Source organism: Oryzias latipes, chromosome 10 (genome assembly GCF_053564925.1).
Source record: "Oryzias latipes strain Hd-rR chromosome 10, Olatipes_Hd-rR_3.1".
Taxonomy (NCBI): domain Eukaryota; kingdom Metazoa; phylum Chordata; class Actinopteri; order Beloniformes; family Adrianichthyidae; genus Oryzias; species Oryzias latipes.
In genome coordinates, this window is record NC_136246.1 from 25,363,281 (window position 1) to 25,375,361 (window position 12,081).

General features: G+C 40.5%; 1 protein-coding gene and 1 long non-coding RNA gene across 13 annotated transcripts in view; one reads left to right on the forward strand and one right to left on the reverse strand.

Annotated features, from left to right (window-relative positions):
• LOC110015706 (uncharacterized) overlaps window positions 1–2,521 on the reverse strand; it is a 117,893-nt gene extending 115,372 nt beyond the window's left edge. The window contains exon 1 of the long non-coding RNA XR_002290951.2: window positions 2,393–2,521. This is a non-coding gene — a long non-coding RNA (uncharacterized LOC110015706). The remainder of the gene's footprint in view (window positions 1–2,392) is intronic.
• tenm2a (teneurin transmembrane protein 2a) overlaps window positions 1–12,081 on the forward strand; it is a 232,788-nt gene that overhangs the window by 98,672 nt on the left and 122,035 nt on the right. The gene's annotated exons all lie outside the window — the stretch shown is intronic.

Sequence of the window (12,081 nt, forward strand, 5' to 3'; positions counted from 1 at the left end):
GACATTTTGAGTTTCAATTAGCTTTCCTAGTTTCATAATTTTTGTTGGTTTTACTAAATATACTTTGAAACCATTATTCAGATTATTTTGTGGCCTGTCAAGTTTAAAGCTTTGTCTGCTTTATTTAGTGGAGTATTTGACCCTCTTGTTAGAATCAATAGTGTATCTCGGTCACCTTTATGCATAATCGATAGGTAAAGCCTGGACTATCAAAGCCTCAGTCCCCAGCAGTCACTTTGCAAAGTCATAACTTTCTATTTTAGGTGGAGCAGTAAGTCATTGTATTCATTCATCTTCTTAACCGTTTATTCCCTTTCGGGGTCACGAGGTTGCCGGAGCCTATCCCAGCCACTTGGGCGTAGGCAAGGGATACCCTGGACTGGTCGCCAGTCTGTCGCAGGGTGTAAGTCATTGTAATCAATTAAAATGTAAACAGTGCTTTGGTCTCAGGCTGATCTTTGGCATCTGTTGCCTTATCAATGCATGCTTCATGGTACAACCAGTCAAAATCAGCATTATATTTTTGTGAGCAGAATGTCAAGCACGCTCAACAAACAGAGATCACGTCAGCGAAAACAACCAGCTTCAAGAAAGAAATCCGATCAACAAGCCAACAAAGAATTTAGAGCCGCTTTGAAATAGAAAAAGCGAAAGCTTTGTATTATTTTCAACGACATTTTGTGAGATTGCGACTCAGTCTCTGTTTGAACCTTTCTGTAACAGTGGCACTTGTCTGTGCAAAGAAATGTTATTATGTGAGACACTGGATTTGACTGTCGTATGTAGGAAAAAAAACTATTGTTGAAATGCACATTTTTGAGAATGTTGGTTTAGAAAACCTTTTACCTTCAACTGGTCTTTAGTCATCATTGGATTGGTTGGATTTAACTTTGAGACCACGCTGTTTATGTAGTTTGCGGTGAGCAAACTTTTTTTTGCTGGATTCTCCGATAATGGACTGAATTCAAATAACTTAACCAGATCAATGTTAGTATGCATCATTCACCTTTGAGTCTAATTACTGCGGCACAAACCCCCTGAACCTTTTTAAAATGAATTGACTAATTGCATGTTTGATCCAAAGTTTAGAGCAGATATAAAATTCCAGAGAAGCAGGCTAAATGTGTTGATTATACTTGATGTTTTCCTATATTTTCCCCTTTTTTTGGAGCCTTGCAGATTTTCTTTTTTGGGGGAATTTGTCAGTGCTTCCGGCTCTGAATTCCCCGAGCCACATAGGGGCCCTGAGATACTCGGATCACTCGAGCAGCAGTAGTGTCAGTGTCTGTAGCCACAGGACATTTCTACCACTTCTCTCCTTTTTCACTTTTCTTTTTTACCTGAGACATTTCTATTTTTTCCTCTAAAATAGCTCACTGTCCATTGTTCGTCAACTATTCATTCCAGCAGAGTGCGTGGTTTCGTGAGTTCTTGTCTTGTGAGCTGCGAGGAGGCAGAAAAGCTATATCTGGCTATCAGAGTGAAAATGTCAAGAAGGGTGCAAAAGAAAGATCTGTCTGTCTTTGCTCAGTGGATTCACCTGATCTTTCAGCCTTTTGCTCTGCCTAGGCTTGTGTACTTGTGTGTGTGAGTGTGTTCTTGCATGCATGTCTGTTTGTTTTTGCTTAACTGCAAGGCAGATTCTCCTGAATATTTGTTTAAACAAATAGGCAAGTATTCTTTTAAAAAACTTCTCTTTTTCCTAAAAAAAATATGTTTGCATTGATTTTACTTCTTTTGGTTCATTTTTTTTTAATTGTATTTGGATCTTTCAATAAATAAAAACTATTTGTAAGTATATGTCTATTTATGTTTTTTTTAAGCTGCCATAAAACTTCAAATGCAATATGGAACTTCGGAAATGTTTATTTGCACCTTAATGTGCAATAGCAATAAAATATCATATATTTTCTTTCTTAAAAAATTATTACAGTTGTACCCCTGCTTGATTATTCTTCTAGTTTTCCTTGCAAAAAGTTATACAAGTTTTGTGATCATGAAAGTAGAATGCTGGCCTAAGAATAGAATGCTGCATCTTTTCTTTTGCTTAATCCTTACTGTTTTGTACTTCTGAGTTGTTTTTCTCATACTTCAGGGTTTAGGGGTGAAAACAAGAATAGGGTGTTTACGAGATCAACTTTTCTGGAACAGCTGGAGTTCAGTAGCACACTGTGTTATATATGATGTCTACACACACAGACACAGATGTTCACATACATGAACACAGTGCCACATATACATCATTTAACAATTAGCCCTGAGTGTACTTGACTCTTTATGTTAAGGACCCATCCAGAGATTGGTGGTGTGGGATAAGAGGTATGAAAAGTGAAAAAAATTACTCATCTCTTCCAATACACCCACGTTCGCACACACACACATCCGTACTCACCTCGTCCCCACATCTTTCTCTTATCTCTGGAGCGATTCAAAATAAAAAATCATCTTTGCCTCCTCAGGCCCACACATTTATGCAGTGTCACAGTGTGGTGCACATTATAGGTCTAAATAGCACTGTAGCAGTGTCACGTAGCCAAGTCCCTGCCTAATCAGGCAACTTACACACATGCAAGCCTACATGCACACACTTTGCGGAAGCCATGTGTTGGGATGGTGATAGAAGGTTGGCAGTTGGCAGACAGACAGCAGACGCTGTTCTTCGACATCAAACGTCTCGGAGCAGAATCTCACTTTCAGGCCTACTCACTCTTTCTCTGTCACACGCTCACACACACACACAGTCAGACACTTCGTCACACATTTCCTCTGATCTTGCTGCCAAGACCCAAAGACTTGGAAGGACTAATGCGCACACAGGCACAGGCATGCACACACTGACATATATAACCAAGTAATATAAAGTGTTGAATTACATTTCATCAGCTGCTGTTGGAACCGCTGTTGTGCAACAAACATATGTCCTTCTTTTGAACTAACTCACACACCATAGTCCCATGTGTCCACAAACTGGTAGAAAAGGTCCTAATAGAAACACAAATGGCATTGTGAAATACTTATGTGGGTGTCTTGGTGGGTCACACATTTTTCTTACTACTTACTGATGCGAAGACCATTCATATGGGATGTGCATCCCTGCTGCCAAGATACAGAATTGCATTTGTTGACTTTGTGTAGATGTAACTTAGGAGTAGCAACTACCGTATTTTCACGACCAAAGGGCGCATTGTCTATGACCATTGTCTACTTAGACTTGAGCGAGGAGTGAAAGAAGCCATCTTTGTCAAGAAAGATAAACCTTTTCTTAATAAGAATGGTGGTCTCAGGTTTATTCTTCCATCCATCTACAGCAGTGTTCTGAAACCCAAACAAACCGAACCAGTGTCACCTAGGTCATTAACAGCTGACCAGGTTGGAGGGGGTAGCTACTGTAGCCCCAACCCCAGCTGAGGACATAGGACTCCTAACGACTCGAAACTATGTAGTCTAAGTAGACAATACTATCCAGTATCTGGTCTGACTAATTCTGGCTAATTCAGAATTGACAAAGCCTTTTGGATAAGAAGTGAAACGTCTTCAACTTTAAAAACCAAGTCCAGATGACAACCTATAAAACCTACTGATGTCATTTGAGAAAAGAGTTGAATCCAAACTCCTCTCCCCACTAACCAAAATGTACCTTCTTAAAACAATCCAGTCTGGTTTTTGTTTTCACAATAGCACAGAAAATCGATTTATGTTCCAACGATCTAACCAGATCCATTCGTTTGAGGCAAGTTGTTAATCGAATCGACATATACCATCAATTATATTGACATTATAAATGACTATTTGGATTGAAGCACAGTAGGTTAATTTTACTATGATATAAAAACAGCCACGGGCCATCACAGCTGGCAACACACCTGTGAGGGCAACAAAAAAGATCAGTCCACCATTACAGTCCAATGTGTGAAAACTCTTTGAATTTAGGTTTGAAGTTCCTGATTGATTTTAGATCAGTGAATTGGATCAAATTGGATTGTTCGAAATGAACCAACATCAACTATGAATCAGATCGGCAACCACAAATTACGATATAAATCGAATCATTAAAACGATTTGTTACACCCCTAGTTGGCATACTTGACCACAGCCTTGAAACTTGGTCCACTACTGTAAATGCTGTTCCTAAACTCTTGGTCTTCCCCAACATGCTCTCCATAAACTCCTTCAGAACTCCTTTCATGATTCAAATTCATTTTTCTCACCACAACATCCTCACCATCGACACCCACTGACTTCACGTTAATTTCAAAACTCATTACAATTTTATCTGTGTGCTTTCAAAGCACTTTGTCTTCCCCCCGCTTAATATCTTTCCCATCTCCTTCATGCTGTCACCTTTAACCGCTCTCACATTGTCCTCCTCCATCCACCTCAATGTGCCCTCTATCCGTCACCATGCTTTCAGTCCCTCTGCTGCTCAACTCTGAAACTCACCTCCATCCGAAAAATTGACCTCCTTCCTGTCTTCCTGTCACACATTGTAAAAGTTAAGCTTATAGTTTGATTTTCCGCTTAATCCAATATTGCACGTTTTCAATTGTTCCAAAAGCTTTTTGGCTCTGAACGCTTGCTTTCCGTCTGTGTTTGGTAAAAATGAGAAAAACAACATGTTTTCTTTGCCAACCAAATTTTAAAAATAATAAAACCTGTATAGTTTTGAGAGGCCAGAGGTTAAGCAACAACAATGCAACTTGATATTAACTGGTTTCGAAATCAATAAAGTGTCTGACCTCTTCACAGGCCCGCTTGCCAAGCAACCGGATACTTCTTGCCAGTATTGGTTTGACTGGAACATACATGTATGAACAAAATGTAATTCAATAGTTTATGCAGTTTTAATCTTGATAAGGTGTAAAGCATCTCCAGATCTTTTTGACTCCTGAGACCCTTCATGAAGCTCCATCAGCGAGAAAACAGTGGAGACAAAACTAATACTGCGGTAAATGTCTTGATTAAACATTTGCTTAGCTCCAATGAATAATTTAAAGGTCTCTCTTATTCCTGATGGATGAATGGTAACAGACAGTGATAGAGTGGACTCTGCAGACATGATGGAGAGCTACTGCACTGAAATGATTGATACAATGAAAAATGATTCATTGGCTCATCTCTGCACAGCAAGAGCTGCAAATAGTACCAAGTCGAATGAGAAGCATGCATCTTTTTCACCTTTGGGAAGTTTGGAAGAAAACTGGTGTAAGAAGCGAGAGAAAGAGGAAGTGAGGATGTCTGTGTTGTTTCTGTTAAAATTTACATCAGTGTCATCACAAGTTTTCAAGCTCTTGTCACCTGCACATCCAGACTCCCACGCGTTTCAGCATGCATCAAGTGCATGCCACCAACCAGAAATCCACTCAGAAGCCTTCACCTTGACAGTAGTCAGCCTCAAGATGTAGTATTGACTTGTAGAGTAGCTACAGCCTGCTCCTGTGTGCGTCGAGGTGTCAAGGAACTGGCCATATTTATTCCATGCTGTTTATGTATCCGTATTAATGCACACACACCGGTATTTGTAACCAGCTTCTCCTCTAGAGAAAGTTGTTTGGCCCCTCTGCCCTTCAAAGTCATTTGGAATTCATCTGCAAGCCTGACCCTGACAGCTGTTTGTTTTTCCTCTCTAGAGAGAGGAAGAGGAATGGATGGATGGCAAGTGGGGTGTGGTTAATGAGTGAGAAAGTGACAGATATTGAGGAGGACAGAAGAAGAATGGAAGTGTGACTTGGGCAAAAACTTGGGAAAAGCGGCGGACGATTGTTTCTGCTCGTGCCCTTTGTGGTCTCAGTGCTATTTGATTCGTCGAGCATTTGAGACACACAGAACAATAAGTGGTGCTGTGAACGCCTTCCATTAGTATCCCTCGTAGACCACTACTTTGAACATGTTGAATCAGTTTAGCAGCATGAATGCAAAGCAGGGCAAAGCTGTTGAAATACAAGAACAGAAGGGTCTCCGAGCAATCCCTTAGTGTAAATATGGATTTTTCATAAAAAAGAATGCCTGTGTATTGTGTTAGTGTGTCATTTGGGATCAGGAAAAAAAAAAGTTAGAGCTTCCACAGCTGAGTGTGATGAAGAGGAAACCCAGTGGGATGTAGAGATTTTTGCTTTTGTCTGAGCTGTGTAGGTGGACGAGTGTATGGGCACAGAGGAGGAAGGAGGAAAGAAGGATGTCAGGGGATGATGTCTTGAAAGCATTGGAGAACAAGAGCGCAGGGGGGTAAGGATAGTAAAGTCATAGGTGAGAGAAGAGCAGCAGAGAGGAAAGAGAGGAAGAGTAGACTCGCAATTCGATACATAGGCAGAACGGAGCAGTGTCATGGGGATATGCTGTCCTATTTTTATATTTCTCCTTGCGGGAGCCTGTGTTCAGTCGATCTATCTGTCATAATGACAGAACCCTCCCAAACCCACTTGTTTTTCCATTTCTTTCTCCCTCCTTTGCTTTTTCTTAACATTTCTTTTTTCATTTGTATCAAGAATTTAAAGGCCCTGTGCAAACGGCTTGCAGTCAAGGCTTAGTGAGAGAAACGACTTATTGACCAGCGATAACGGTTTTAAGTAGGGAGCACTCAATCTGACAATGGAGCCTCACTCACAACATGTCTGCTGCGCTCCCCCTCTGAGGCTGAGTCCTGCTCTCACAAAGTTTTGTGGTCTTTCTTACGCTGTCACAAGCAATTCATTTGGCCATAGCTTGTGTGTATTGATCTGTGTGGCTTAAGCTTTGTAATCTCTTCAGTCTGCCCAGTAAGAAGCCAGCACGGGTCATCTACACACTCCCCCTGTAATCAAATCCGACTGTCTTGAATATAATGTTGGTTTACGGGTAAACATGAAAATGTTTAATTGAGCTCATAGAGGTCCACTTTTTAACACCTTTCATACTGCAGGTTTCTGCAGTTGAACGTCTGAAGAAGAATCACAGAGGCATCATCTTTCCAGTGATGCATCAGCCTCTCAATTTGATCAACTTTTCACTTTTTCCTTTTTTTTCCCCCCTCACTCTTCCTACTCAGGCTTTCATTCTCTTCCTCATAACCACGATGTTGGAAGATCATTTATCTCTGAGCTGTGCCGTCCCTTAACCGGTCTTTTCTGAACCCGTCAAACCCTCTTGGCTCCCCAAAGCCTTACAGATTGCCAATGATCTTAGATCAGCTTCTGTGTTTGTGTGTTTTGATTCCGTTTTTCTTTCTTTGTGTGATTTACATTCCTATATAATATTGTGCAGCCACAGCTGACAGGTTTAGAATCTTCTCTATCATGAAATTCTATCATGTAGGTGTCTCCACCAGATTTCATTTCACTATGTGTAATGATATCCGCAAATGCTAAAGGAAATATGATTAGTGACAAAAAGAATGACTTGTCATTTAGCAAAAAGCTCTAATACACTTTTAGCAATACATTTTTGTGATGTTCTTTCTCATTTTTACTGTGAAATTTATTACATTAGAATTTCTGCCCATTTTTTAACATAATTTAAATAAGATGTCACAATTGATGGAAATCTTCTACTGAGTAAAGCAACAGGTGTGTCATGTATCACAACATGTCCGTGCAGCAAGTTAAAACCCATGTTTTGTGATAATAAATGCCAAATTTTAAATGAATTAACAATGTGTCAGGCATGACAACATGACTGTCAAAACAGTTTAAAGCGCTTGGTTTTTGAGCCTGTCAGTGGCGACTCCCATGTTTTGGCACTTCAGCTGGCTTGCCAGTCCCAGCAAATGACGCTGGACTGATACAACCTGAAAGAAAAATAAATTCTTAATGGCTCAGATCAGATGGAACAAAAGCAGTTTTTTTTTTCTGTCATGCCGGGACAAAAAGACATAAAACAAAGAAAAGATGATGTTCTTCTAAAATGTGTTTGATTTATTTATTTATTTATTTATTTATTTATTTATTTATTTATTTATTTATTTATTTATTTATTTATTTTTTAACTTGTCCTGTCCAACAGCTGGGCAGACAGATGAGAGCTGAGGGCTTCTTGTGTTGGACAGATTTTACTTTAACAAGAGGGGTTATTAATCTTCAGACAAACCAAAGGTATGTCTGGATAAACCCCTTTTGTAATTGAGGCCAAACTTTATTAATTTCAATCATGTCTGAAAATCTTTGGTGTTGGACCGGACGGAAAAGGAAAGAGGGGAAGAAGAGAGAGGGACGATAGAGAGAGGGGGGTAGGGGGTGATAATAGGAGGGGAAGGGGGATAAGACCATGAAGCAGCATAAAGCAACAAGTTAACTGGTTGTTAATCATTATAGTAAGGTTCAAATGTAGTACAATAAGGGCGGAGCCTGTCCACACACACACTCAAATGTTATAAACACACCTGCTAGCTGCAAAAAATGTCCACCTAAAATGTGTTTGATTTAATATGTTTGATTGATCCCCCAACTTTAATATTTAGCTACGCATACTTTTAGAGTTTTTATAAAGACCTCCCTCCATGCTTGGAGGTTTAATGATTTAATCAAGAGAATGTTGTTGACAGCGGTGCAGTTCAAGCTGACAACTCTATGTGATCCATATCTACAAGAATGCAATTAAGGAGAAAAAAAACATATATATATAAAATATACCTTTACAAATTGAAAAAACTGTAAAGGTTGCAATTAACTGTTTATAATTAGTGGTCTGGTGAATTAATCAAAGGTTAAAATGTTTTTGGTGAAGCAAAAGTAAAGAGATTTTCATTTATTTATTTATGTGTAATTGGAAATGCATTTCTGCAATAATTATTTTTTAGATATTTTCCCTCATTATATGGAACAATTTATGAAAAGCAAAACAGTCACTTAACTTTATAGATGATAGTAATTGTTTTTTGTTCTGCATGTGTCTGCTTGTGTTGAACTGATTAACTTGTGAAATTGTGAGTAGTATTTTAGTCATCTCTTGTGAACACAACTTCCTCGTTGACGAGAACCCCTCCAGAGGCAGGGTCACTTGCCACACTTTCATGCAGCAGGGTGATAACCTTTTTGCTATGTCCTCTTTCTCTACAAAATCCCTTCTTTTGGCATCTCATGCCTGGTTCCGTGTGTGTTTGCAAGTCAAACAAATGAGCATCGAGATGAAGGCCATTTCATGTAGTTGTTCTTGGATGTGGGTTGGTGTTTCTGTGGTGTGGAGATTTAATTTTGAAAGTATGACAAAAACAGGAGGGGGGAAAAAAACCCAGACAAAGCAGTCAAACTCCCCTGAACTCCCAAAATCCAGTGACAATCCCCTGTTTTGCTTTTTAAATCAGGTTTTACAAAAATCCTCCACTGCTCTGTCCAACCATGCAATCCCTCAAAACTCCAGATTTGAGTGATTTCAGTGGTGTACAGAATTGGTATTATCCACACTATCAGTAGCTTGGAACATCTAGTTTCTTTGTGCCAAAATGATGCTTACATATTTTAACATATGCAGTAACAGGGCTTTTTAAAACGACACCAGCCATCTTTTTGAATCATAGAGCTTATAATTTCTCCAGCATCCAGCTTTGTTGTCCAATGTAGTTAAATTCAACAGTGTGGAAAGCATCCAAAGTCCCTTTTGCAAAGGAAAACATCTGCTAAATGGTCACATCTCACTCTCCGAACCATAGCTGAACCAGGCTTTACAAGGTGTGTGCTTCAGCATGTGTCACCCCACCACACACTCTGGTTATGTGTGTGCCTGGTGGTGCAGAAACCCTGGCTAACCTCCTCTGTGCTTCCCAATGTCCTGTCTCTGAAGAGCAATGGCCATTAAGCAGCTGTTCACTTCTAAAGCCACCGGAAAAAAAAAATGTGAGTGCCGCAAGAATGCAAATGAGTCTCTGTATGCTCCAAAACTCCTCCAGAGGGACGGACTGTTAGGTCAGAGAGAAAGAGAATCTCATAGAGAGCAGAACATGTGCTGGCACCTGCATCTACACCATGGTAGCTGCACACATTCACTCACTTGCAGCTAGATTAGACTCCCTATTATGTAGTGCAAGGGTTCTCTTGAGTGCTTCATACTCTTCCTGTAACTATATTTCTCTTGGAATGGGAGTCCGGTGCATCTGATTAAACCGGCTCCTGGTGAGAATGTCTCAGATTGTCACTTCTTATTTGAAGCCACCATTTCTCATTTGCGTCACCATTGAAATGCTGCCTCTCTTTTACTGTGCTTTTTTGCTTGGTGTTGTCTGTTAAGATGCGAGGGCTGTTGCTAGGAAGTCTCAAGCTGTGCATGAAACAAATGACGCTCATCTGAGGTTATTCAGCTCAGTTATGGAGGAGTGTGTTATTAGAAAGCCTTTCACTCTCTTCCCTTGACTTCAGAGAGAATAAGCTGCTTGGTCGAAATAAAAGGTGACCTGAAACTGTGTTGGTGAGGGATAAATATCTGATTAGAAGTTATGAACCGGATAACGATAATTCATGTAAAGAAAATGGTAAGGTAGAACAGGGGTGGGATTATGTAAGTTCGCTTCCCTCAACTCCCTTTCAAGCAATCCATGATTTAATGACTAACTAAGCTATGTTTGATACATCTTTGCATGGACATAAAACTCTGTTGATTGTCTGGTTTTGTCCATTATTCTTGCTTTGATTGCTTGAGGTAAGCCATTTCCAGATTCAAAAGGTAAGCAATAAATGATGTCTTTCTCTCTATGTCCTAGTTTTTAAACTCATTGGCCATGCACAAAAACCCAGCTAATAAAAGAATTCTCTTATTTTTGAGTGCATGTTGGCTTTTCCGAGCTGGTCTTGTGCTCTCTGCCTAATAAGAGCTTACCCTTATTAATCACATTAGTGTGCAGAGGGTGGTGCTGGCAACATGCTTTTGTAGACACACGCATACTCAGACATGCACACTTATGCAGAGGCATGTCAATCTGTCATTAGTTAATAGCTCATTAGCACAAGGTGATTAATTACTCTGGCAGGGTGTTGGGGATGACGAGGACTGGGAGATGACGAAGAAGGGAAAGGACCGGAAAGACAGCGAGGCTTCCCCTTCGGGAAACGAGTAGGAGTTGGGACGGGTGAATGGCGTAAAAATGGTAACCTCCCCTCACTTCCTGTGGAAAGGTTTCTCAGCTATTGATTTCCAGAGTTTCTGGAAGGGCTGCTCATGCATGTGCGCACCCGTGTTCCTGCACATGTCTCCTGGAGGTGTTTTGCTGTTTTTTTTTTTTTTTTACTGTGTCTCACAGGGATCAGCTGTAAAGGTTAACTAGTCTTTTCTTAAGCTTTCAGCCTCATGACAAATGACCACGTTCAACCCATGGGGCACCTTACAGCACACCTTCTCTCTGCCTCCCAGCTCCCCCTCTTTACCTGCTTTTTCTCAGTGCTTCACTCGAGGAGGCATGTAGAGGGTGGAGAAACAAGAGGACAAGGGTGGATTGGGGGGAGATCTACAAGGAAATGAAATAAATTGAGCTGTAAGGAGAGAACAAGGGAAATCTGGATTAAATTTTCAATTTTAATTCCTAGAAGAAAGAATTGAACAAAAAATGTAAAGAAAATTTTAAGGAATGTGACTCTGTACAATAGGGCCTTCACAGAGGTTTTACATCATCTCAAGCCATTATTCGATGCTTGCTCATCTTTCCTGTGACCTTTCCATATGCTCTCTTTCATTCTTCCTTTAACACAGTCTTCTGCCTCCCTTCACATGCTGTCTGTACAGCCTCACGTCCTTCACACTGAATTACTGCCGGATGAACGGGCCCTAGTGAATCACCCCGAGTGCGAGCCTCAGTCAGGCCCTCATATACAAACCAATATGTATGGCTGTAAAAACATGCCTGCCACACTCATGCAGAATGGCATTGATAAATAACCAGCACGGAAAATTGCATCGTTTTGCGTCCAACATGTATGTGCAGGTGCACATGCGTGGGTGTGGGGGTCCCATGCGACTGGGTATGCTATGTGCATGATGGAGTGTAACAAGGTGTTGTCAAAAAAGCAATTTGTTTCTGCCTCCGATGTGTCTTTTATCTTGACACGTTGACACGAACCTCATCTAGAAATCCAGCGTCTCCTCGTGCGCTCCATCCGATTTAGTCCGGGCCCTGCTCTTTGCTTTAAC